General features: G+C 33.4%; 1 pseudogene; it reads left to right on the top strand.

Moving 5' to 3' along the window:
* The first annotated feature begins 885 nt into the window (after window positions 1-885).
* Window positions 886-2,103, top strand: LOC114497087 (annotated as a pseudogene).
* Window positions 2,104-9,965: the final 7,862 nt, after the last annotated feature.

Below are 9,965 nucleotides of genomic sequence, written 5' to 3'. Positions count from 1 at the left end.
CTTGAGAAAGAAAAACAAAGTTGGAGAAACCATGCTACCTAATGTCAAACCATATTATAAGGCCATTGTAACCAAAACAGCATTGTACTGGCATAAAAGCAGACACATAGATCAACAGAAGAGAATAGAGAGCCCAGAAATAAACCTACACTTGTATCATCAATTAATATTTGACAGAAGAAGTAAGCAAATACAATGGGCTAAAGATTGTTTATTCAGCAAATGGTTTTTGGAAAAGTTAAACAAATATGCGCAGAAAAAAATGAAACTATATCACCTTCATGCATCACACACAACAATAAATTCAAAATGGATGAAAGATTTAAATGTTAGACCCCAAACCATAAAAATTTTGAAAGAAAACATAGGCAGTAAAATATCTGACATTGCTCATAGCAATATTTTTTTCCTGAAATGTCTCCTCAGGCAAGGGAAAAAAATAAACAAATGGGACTACACCAGGTATATACTTTTAAATCATTTGCCTGTTTTCTCTCCTTTATCTTGTCTTTCTACTTTGCAATGCCTAGTACTTCCAAATTCTCAGCCTCTTAGTTTCCGTAGGTTAAATCAGCTCACTTAAAGTACTTACTAAAGTACACATTTCACTTTAGGTTGTGACTTCCCTCATCTTAATAATTCATTTATAACTACCCTGCCCCACATCTTTGAAAGTAGATCAGTTTTAGAAATTTTACTTTTAATTATTCTTCCAATTCAAAAAGAAGTTTAAGAGGCTGCTACTATTACATGTGGGAATTATTTATTTAAAAATAAATATGTGTGCACACACAAAGTATGCATACACTGTGTGAACAGATTCTAACCATGTATGGAGAGTAAAGTTATTTAAAATAACCCTGGTGCTCTTTTCCTACTGGAACCATGAGGGGGGAGGTTGTAAAACAAAACGAGAAGAAGGTTCCCACCAGAAACCCTTAAGAAAAAATGAAGGAATTTTGCAGAACTGAAGACCAAGTGCCTGAGAAAGAAGTTTGCAGAAAAGATGCTTCAAAAAGCAAGGAGGAAGCTTATCTATGGAAAAGCTAAGCACTATCACAAGGAATATAGGTAGAAGTACAGAACAGAGTCGAATGGCTAGGATGGCAAGAAAGGCTGGCAACTTCTATGTACCCCTGGAACCCAAATTAGCATTTGTCATCAGAATCAGCAGTATCAATGGTGTGAGCGGGAAGGTCCAAAAAGTGCTGCAGAATCTTTGCCTTCATTAAATCAAAGGGACCTTTGTTAAACTCAACAAAGCTTTGATTAACATGCTGAGGATTGTGGAACCGTATATTTGCAGGTGGGAACCCAAACCTGAAGTCATTAAATGCATTGATCTAATGACTATTATGGCAACAACAACAAAAAAACTAACACCCCTGACAGATAACACACTGACTGCTCAATCTCCTGGTAAATATGGCATCATCTGCATGAAGGGTCTGATTCATGAGATCTATACTATTGGAAAACACTTCAAGAAGCAAACAACTTTCTGCAGCCCTTCAAATTATCTTCCCCACAAGGTGGGATGAAGAAAAAGACCACCCATTTTACAGAAGGTGGAGATGCCGGGAACAGGGAAGACCAGGTCAACACGTTTTTAGAAGCATGAACTAAAGTATCTACCATAGTTATTTTTGTAATCTGTTCAGTTAATAAATAGCAACTGCTTTAATATTGAAAAATGTATATATAATGACACTTGTATATCAGGTTGTAGTGGAGGTTGCAATCAGGATATAGCATGTCAAAGGGTAGATTTAGAGAAAAGTGGTGAGAAATGGATCAAGTAAGAGAAGGACTAATTTTCCAGGGTGAAGGCAGGTATTGGAAGGTATCAAAAGTTCTTTGGGAAATACAGATATTTCAAGAGATGAGATTCAATAAAAATCCAACCTAAAAACCCATAGGAATGGATTGATGTGGAAGACGCATCATCAATGCAATCAAAATTCAAGATTCCATGTTAACAGTAATTTAATATAAGCCAAATTTTACTCTTTAATATATGAATTATATAATTGAAAACTCACTGAAATCCCAACACAGAGATGTATTTGTGTCTCCATTTTCTTTAAAAAGCAGCAGAATTAGACCTGACTGATGTGGCTCAGTTGTTTAGGTGTTGTTCCACAAAGCAAAAGGCCGCTGGTCAATTCCCATTCAAGGCACATACCTGGGTTACAGGTTTGGTCCTTGGTTGGGGCATGTGCTAGAGGCAATTGAGCAATGTTTCCATTTCACATCAATGTTACTCTCCATCTCGCTATCCCTCCCTTACCATCTCTAAAAAATAAAATCTTTTAAAAAATTAGAAAGAAGCTGAGTTAAATAAGTTAACTAAGTTTTCCACAAGATATAATTAAGAAGGGGTGATTCATATAGTCTTCTTCAAGGATCCATATATAATTATATATGGTTTCCTGACAGTCTTAATAGACTACTGATAAAAGTTTTATAAAATGCTTTTCATATAAGCTGCTTTCATATAATGCTTTTCATAAAAGTTTTATAAAATGTTTTTCATATAAGCTGGCCTACAGAAATTGAAAACAACAAAAAACTATTAGAAACTTTTTAGGCATTTAATTTGAAGTAAGAGAAAGACAAATATGTAACCTATTAACTTTTATTGATGCTTTATTAAGAAAATTGTTTTATTAAAGGCTCTAATAAATTATGCAACATATTTGTCTAACTTAATTTATTTTTACTTTTATTTTAAGTATATTTTATTGATTATGATATTACAGTTGTCCCATCTTTTTCTCCCCTTTATTCCCCTCCACTCTGCACCCCCCTCCCTCCAACATCCACCACCCCCTTAGTTCATGTCCATGGTTGTACATATAAGTTATTTGGCTTCTATGTTTCCTATACTATTCTTAACCTCTCCTGGCTATTTTGCACCTACCATTTATACTTTTTATTCCCTGTACCTTTTTCCTCCATTCTCCCCTCTCCCTCCCCACTGATAACCCTCCGTGTGATCTCCATTTCTGTGATTCAGTTCCTGTTCTAGTTGTTTGCTTAGTTTTTGTGTTTGCATTTTAGATTCAGTTGTTAATAGTTGTGAGCTTGTTGTCATTTTATTGCTCATAGTTTTGATCTTCTTAGATAAGTCTCTTTAACATTTCTAATAATAAGGGCTTGGTGGTGATGAACTCCTTTAACTTGACCTTATCTGGGAAGCACTTTATCTGTCCTTTCATTCTAAATGATGGCTTTGCTAGATAGAATAATCTTGGATGTAGGCCCTTGGCTTTCATGAGTTCCAATACTTCTTTCCAGCCCCTTCCTGCCTGCAAGGTTTTTTGAAAAATCAGCTGATAGTCTCATAGGAACTTCTTTGTGAGTAACTCTCTCCTTTCCTCTTGCTGTTTTTAAGATTCTCTCCTTATCTTTGATTTTGCATAATTTAATTTTGATGTATCTTGGTATGTTTCTTCTTGCATCCAGCTTCTTTGGGACTCTCTGAATGTCCTGGACTTGCATGTCTATTTCCTTCACCAGTTTGGGGAAATTTCCTTCATTAATTTTTCAAACAATTTTTCAACTTCTTGCTCTTCCTCATCTCCTTCCAGCACCTGCATGATCCAGAAGTTGTAACATTTAAAGTTGACCCAGTGGTTCCTTAGCCTCTGCTCCATTTTTGGAATTCTTGTTTCTTCATTCTGCTCTACTTGAATGTTTATTGCTTCCTTTTGTTTCAAGTCATTGATATGAGTTCTGGTTTCCTTCTCTTCACTGTTGATTCCCTGTATATTTTCCTTTATTTCATTTCATATAGCTTTCATTTTTCCTTTATTTTGCAACCATATATAACCATTTCTGTGAGCATCCTGACTGCCAGTGTTTTGAACTCTGCATCTGATATGTTGGCTATCTCTTCATTGTTTAGTTCTCTTTCTGAAATTTTGATCTGTTTTTATTTGGGTCATATTTCTTTGTCTTGGCAGCACACCCGTTATGTAGTAAGGGATGGAGCCTTAGATATTCTCCAGAGTGGGGGAACCCACTTCTGTGGGTTGTATAGCTGTATTTGGAGCAAGGGTCAGAGAGGGAACAACATAGCTTGCTCGGCTCTCACCCCTCTTTCTCTCATTTCCTCTGCTACCTACAAGCAGATTGTGCCCTTTCAGGTGCTAATTCCTGGATGGGTGGGTTTGTGTACATTCTAGGATCCATGGGCCACTCCAATGGACTCTCCTGTGAGACTGGAAGTTTCTCCCACCACTGCAACCCCCATGGGTTTTTACAGCCAGAGGTTTTGAGGCTTTATTTCCCCTCACTGGGACCCTAAGTTATGTGGATTGTCTAGCTCCCTGTTTGTTCCTCCTGGCTTATCTGCATGCAAATGTGGAACCTCCTGGTCTTCCAGCTGCCTCCTTGCCACTTGTCCTCTCTGCCTCTACTTCACATCTCTGGCCCTCCTACCAGTCTGAATGAATATTTCTTCTTTAAATCCTTGGTTGTTGGACTTCTATTCAGTTTGATTTTATGGCAGTTCTGGTTGCTTTTTGTTTTTAAATTGGTTGTTTTTCTTCTTTTGCTTGTGCAAGGAAGTGAAGCATGCATGTCTATTACCTATACTTCCATCTTGGCTGAAACTCCTGTAACTTCATTTATATCAGCATTCCCTAAACCTTGTTTAGTGAGAAATGTTTTAAAAAATATATCAGGATTTAGAAAATGCTCCCTAAACTATTTTACAGTTTATCTTATGATTAGTAAGATGATTTGACATATGGAACCCAAAGTAGGAATTAAGTTTACCTATTAATAATTCTCAACTTTGAAAATATAAAACAAAAATAAATTAATACAATCAAAATAAGTTACTTATTTTCAACTTTTAATTTCCACCTAGTGATATTTGTGCAAAGATTTTTTTTTAATTAGACAATATATGTTAAGTATTTACATAAACTACCACCACTAATTAGAAATCTTGAAATGATAAAGAAGATGCTTACACTCCAGTCTGGTACTATTTTAGTCAGATGTTCAAGGTTCTTAGCAAAATACAAATCTCTCTTCATTCTTTTAGTGTTACAATGGGTTGGTCTCCAGTCAGGTGAATGACAAATGATTAAATCTGAATGTTAAGTATAAAGGGAAAAAATTCTCTAGGTATTGCAGAATTGTTTTAGTTCTTTTGTGGTAATTTAAGAAAGAACATTAGGTGGTTCTAGTTACTTTCTCTAAACTATTATGGCAATTCAAAGCTTCCTGAATAAAATTTAACAAGAAAAGTATTCCTAGCAACAATCACTTGTGAAACAAACCTTCACAGTATTCTTCTTAAGTTTCTATTTCTTGTTTTGAAACCCCAATTTATTTTCATTTATTTCTCATTTCAAATACTACTGAACATGATTTGAAAAGACACTATGTACTAAATGCATGCTCAGCATGGATGTTTATTTGTGAATATGCTGTATAATCCATTCTGTCATCCATTCTCTTTCTAAAAGTGCTAATTCATTGCACAAAAAGACATCAACAAATAGGTGCAATTTGTCTTCAACAACATTGACTTAATGTAACAATGATAACTGGATTCATATAAATATATCATTATACTCATTGAATAGGTAGATGTAATTATGTAAGGAAAAGTTCTTTTCTCTACCTTAGAATTAGAGATTGTTGCAAAAAGAAAACAGGCACATATGTTGACATATAACTAAATATTTTAGTTTAATGGGTCATACAAAAGTAAACTGATATAAAAATTGAAATTAAAGATGATCTTGGCATTGCAACCAATTACTTATTTCATACATACATGGTCACAGGACTAAGTAAAGGATGGCAGATTGGGAGATGTATTTTCTGCTTTACTGTCCTGTGTTATTTTATCACAATGATACTAACGTCTTACAGGTATTAGGCTTTTTCACTTAAAAAAGAGTTTCTGTGACATATATATTGACCTTTCAAACATAGTTATTATGGATAAATGAGAGATGTTATTCGAGGAGGCTTGCCTAAAATTATATCACTTATTTAGCAGTGGATCTGGAAATAACCTGATGTTTTGAGTTGGAGCTGAATGTTCTCCCATAAGATAGAAGTCATGAATGGCTACTATGTCCCTTGTGAAGTAGTCTTGAAGCTTCAGTCCACCCAAGCTCAGGTAAGTATGAGAAAATTATCTAAGAGTAGAAGGATTCCTTTCTGCAGAGGAATCCCATGCCTGTTTCACAACCTGTGAATACAGGATAAATTTAGGGACTGAAAACTGAGAAATGCATATCAAAATTTTCCTGGAATTCCTATTGTGCCTTGCTGAGGCAAATACAAAATGACTTCAAAAAGAATCTTACAATTTAAGTGTAAGAATAATATCACAGAAAATGGCCTCCACTGTAAATAAGATATTATAATCACATAAACAAACTAACTAATGATGGGAAGCATTTATCTTCTGAGAACTGGAAATAAAATAGTTGATCCATTATTAATAGCGACATAGCTAGATCTGCTGTGGCCCTGTGTGGATTGATATGGCACCTGTATCTCAAGGGAACAAAGGAAGACTGGAATAATAAGGCAATACAAATGTAAAGAAGAGATTCTAGGAGAGAACTCTGATGAATTTCAATATTCAAGGTAGTATAAAAATCAATTTTTATTGGTAACAGAGAAAGAAAACCAGGAATATGTGGTGTTATGAAAAGCAGTATATGACAGTGTTTAAAGAAGGAAAACTGACCAATTCTGCTGAATTCTGCTGTGAGTTCCAGGAAGAAGTCGGAGGAGTGTCTGTTGTATTTGAGAATATGAACACAACTGGAACAGTGGCACTGACACTAGATCTCAGTGGCTGAAGAATGAACTACAAGTAACCAAGTATTGACAGGCAATGCACACAACACATCTGAAGTGTTCTGCAATGAAAAGATAAGGAGAAGAAAGTCTGCAGCCTTTTAAAGTGCCAGATACAAGATGATGCTTGAACACAGTTAGGAAAACTACAGTAACAAAGAGAGATTAGTAATACACAGATAAAAGAATCTACATTAAAATATATAAATTTAATAATTGACTAGGATACATTTTATTTTAATGTCATGAAAATATCAATTATCATTCATTCACCAAATAAAAAATCAGAACTTATAACTTATAGCTAAGAAATGTTTTTTATAGCTATTCTGAAAATAACATTTTTCCAACAGTTTCCCATTTTAAATACAACTGGCCTCTTGTAAATAATTTTGCTGCTATTTAAATACAAATTCACATGAAAGAAGCAAAATTGTATACTGAAATGTCAAAAATATAGCAAATCTCTAAGAAAATCTTCAGAAGTTGTCTTTTCAAAATTTAAATCATGTAGCTTAAAAAAATGTTTCTTTTTTATTTTAAGAATATTTTATTACCTCAGCCTAGCTTCATCCAACCCCTTGTCATTCCTAATTAATGAGGAGTATGCACAACAAATTTCATCGTCACAAAAGCAAATCCATAAAAGTAAGCACAGGCCTTACATTGTGATTCTGGGGCATTGACTTCAGGTGTCAAAAATGGCATCTTAGAGTCTACAAACATTTTCTGATACAAAGATTCCTTAAAAAGAAAGACTTATTTTTTCCATAATACAAAAATATTGGAAAAATTACATAGAAAGTATAAAGTGTAACATTCTTCATCATTTATAAATACAGTAATATTAGTAGAGCTCTCTATGAGTTCTTGTAAACTTATTCATTTCCTTACTTTCAGATTGTGAAAATTCTAAAACATAATTTATTTGAGCATAAGTATTACTACAACTGAAATTTAAAAGATTAGCATCATTATCAGACAATCTTACTATAAACTAAAAGTATGTATAAAATATATGCACATAGGTAGTTACATGTATGTAAAACATATAAACATACACAACTACATATACAAATATATACATATATTTCACACAAATCTACAAACATACATATAATGTTCTTGAGAATGGGACCATTATCACTATAAGTAAATGTTTTTGCCATTTATTTGGTATGTATATTTTAAGCAGAGAATAATCTAAATTATAACCAGTAAGTTTTTAGTATTTTTGTCTCTTCTATTGCCTTTTTACCTCTTTTGGGGGGATTAAATTTCCATAGATTATGTGTGATAACTGATATTTCAATGCATTGCAGTATAAATTAATCATTTAGAAATAAAACACTAATTTTGTAATTATATTCAAGCTCATATCCTTTTTCATAGAGCTAAAAAAACTAAGGTTGGGTGATTTCTTTATGATATCTATGAAAAGCTGTAAGACAGATAGGTAGCTATAGTTTTTATGGTATATTATATTAGGAAGGGGGTTTAGGAATTTTTTTTTTTGGAGAGGGCAATTTCTTCATGAAGCTTTTACAGTTTTTGATATCATATATTATACAACTGCCATGATTTAGGAAGCATCATTTGGCTTATAAAAATCTTCTAGTGCTCTGCTAGCTGAATTCATATTGATTATAATTTTCATTATCCCTACATGTTAGGGACACAAGTGTTAAAGTTGGAGTATAGAAATAGGTACAGGTGTTTAAACAGAACAAAAATACTCATTAGCAGTGTTCTGTCAGGATAGGTGGTAAAGTTTACATTTTTGTCCCCATGCAATGAACATATTGGTGTCTCCACATTAGAAAACATTTTGGAATCACAAAAATAATGGAATATTTGATTTCATAAGAGGGTAATGAAGAAGATAGTGTTGAAACCACATTTTTACTTCATTCATAATAATGAATCCAACTTCTTGGGAGAACCATATTTGTCTCACACTCCAAATTGTCCATTATTATTTGAGCACCACTGTCTGAACCAAGGGGGATCATATTTATACAGACATTCTCTTCCATAGTACATTATCACATGTTCTTTCCAAAGCAGTCAATTATTTTAATCCAGAATAAGATAAATTTGAACTATTTTAGCAAAAGATGAAAAATCCTAGTAACTTTCTGAACCCTCACATTTTTACTTACTAAGGTATTCATTCTGAGATCCATTTAGTATCTCCTTAGATACATATTCCTCATTGATTGACGGTTGGACTCAAATTGTTTTCTGAGGGGCTTATCTCTGATTAGTTCATGGATTTACTCTGTCCCAGCTACACAGCTACTCCAACAGCATTTTAAATCTCTACTTTGACTCCCAAATGTTTTCTCTTTTATTTTTTTATTTATCTTCAACTATGCTCCTTGTTTATTCATTATTAATAGCCATCATCACTAATGTCAATTTAATTATCCTTTCCTAATGAATAATCATAACAACATTTTAAACTCATATAATATGAAAACTTAACAAGAAAATAGATTACAATTCAATCAGAAAGAAAGGGTAAGATTTTTACCGCAACTTGAAAATCTAGCTTGATTTGTCATGCAGTAAAGAAGAAATATTGGTAACTAGAGTAGAACTACCTGGTTCTTTTCATATTTCATTGTTCTCCTTATCTAGATTTGTTTATCAACATGTATTTTAACCTAATGCTTTAGCCACTGAACTTATAGGCATTAAATGACCTCTCTAATGCCATAAAATTCTTTAGAGTAGCACCTCACTTAGATCAAAATACAATGGTTTTCTGGTGAAAGGTTCTGTAAAGAAATTTTGATAAGGAAAATAAGAGAGGATTAGAAATCTCCATTTGTACTGTAGAAAATTTATTGGAGAAAAATATATGAATTTAAACTTCCATAGATACAGTTTCAAGCCATCCAAATCAACCACCAAAACTTTTTTTTTTATCTAAAAAGCCAAAACTTTAATTAGGTAATGCCTATTATAGCTGTTAGGTGTGACTTCATTTGGAATTTTTAGGAAAAACAAGGTGAACTCAAAAACAAAAAGGTAGAATATGCACATGCTGGAATAAGAGTCAGAGGCAGACCAGTACAGGGAGGGGGAACTAAACTATTTACCATCATATCTGTTAT

The sequence above is a fragment of the Phyllostomus discolor genome, chromosome 5 (genome assembly GCF_004126475.2).
Source record: "Phyllostomus discolor isolate MPI-MPIP mPhyDis1 chromosome 5, mPhyDis1.pri.v3, whole genome shotgun sequence".
NCBI classification, from domain to species: Eukaryota; Metazoa; Chordata; class Mammalia; order Chiroptera; family Phyllostomidae; genus Phyllostomus; species Phyllostomus discolor.
The sequence above is the reverse complement of the archived record's forward strand: the minus strand, read 5'-3'. Positions and strand labels throughout refer to the sequence as shown.